This window comes from Arachis ipaensis, chromosome B04 (genome assembly GCF_000816755.2).
Source record: "Arachis ipaensis cultivar K30076 chromosome B04, Araip1.1, whole genome shotgun sequence".
Lineage (NCBI taxonomy): Eukaryota > Viridiplantae > Streptophyta > Magnoliopsida > Fabales > Fabaceae > Arachis > Arachis ipaensis.
In genome coordinates, this window is record NC_029788.2 from 131,841,528 (window position 1) to 131,842,139 (window position 612).

Below are 612 nucleotides of genomic sequence, written 5' to 3' on the forward strand. Positions count from 1 at the left end.
CAAATTTTGTCAAATTAATTATTATTTTCAACTCAGCAAAAAATAAAATATACAAGTAATAAAAAGGGATAAATACGATTTTGATCCCTAAAATTTAGCGCTAGAATCGATTTCGTCCTTCTTCTAATTTTGGATTTAAAATCGTCCTTAACATTTTATTTCGTATTAAAATCGTCTTTTTATTTTTTTGGACAAAAATACCCTCACCATTACCAATATAATTACCTCTTCCACCACCACCACCACCAACTGCCACTCCACCACCCTTATCAACATCATCATCGCCATCATCATCATCATCAACACCCACTGCCACTCCACCACCACCAACACCACCACCAACGCCGCCGCCGTCCCCCTCCCCCCTTTCTCTTTCCCCTCACTCAGGGACGGTTCCAAGTATATTGGTGTGGGGGCAAGCGCCCCCACTACAATTTAGAATTTTTTTTGAGTAGTACATGATAATAATATTTATTTGTTTTCATTAAATTATTGATTTTGACCCTATAATAATATTTTACTCAACTTTTGAAACTTAATATTTAATTTGAGAATTTTATATTAGATGTGTTAAAATAATTAATTCTCAAATTTAAATTAAATTTGTATTAT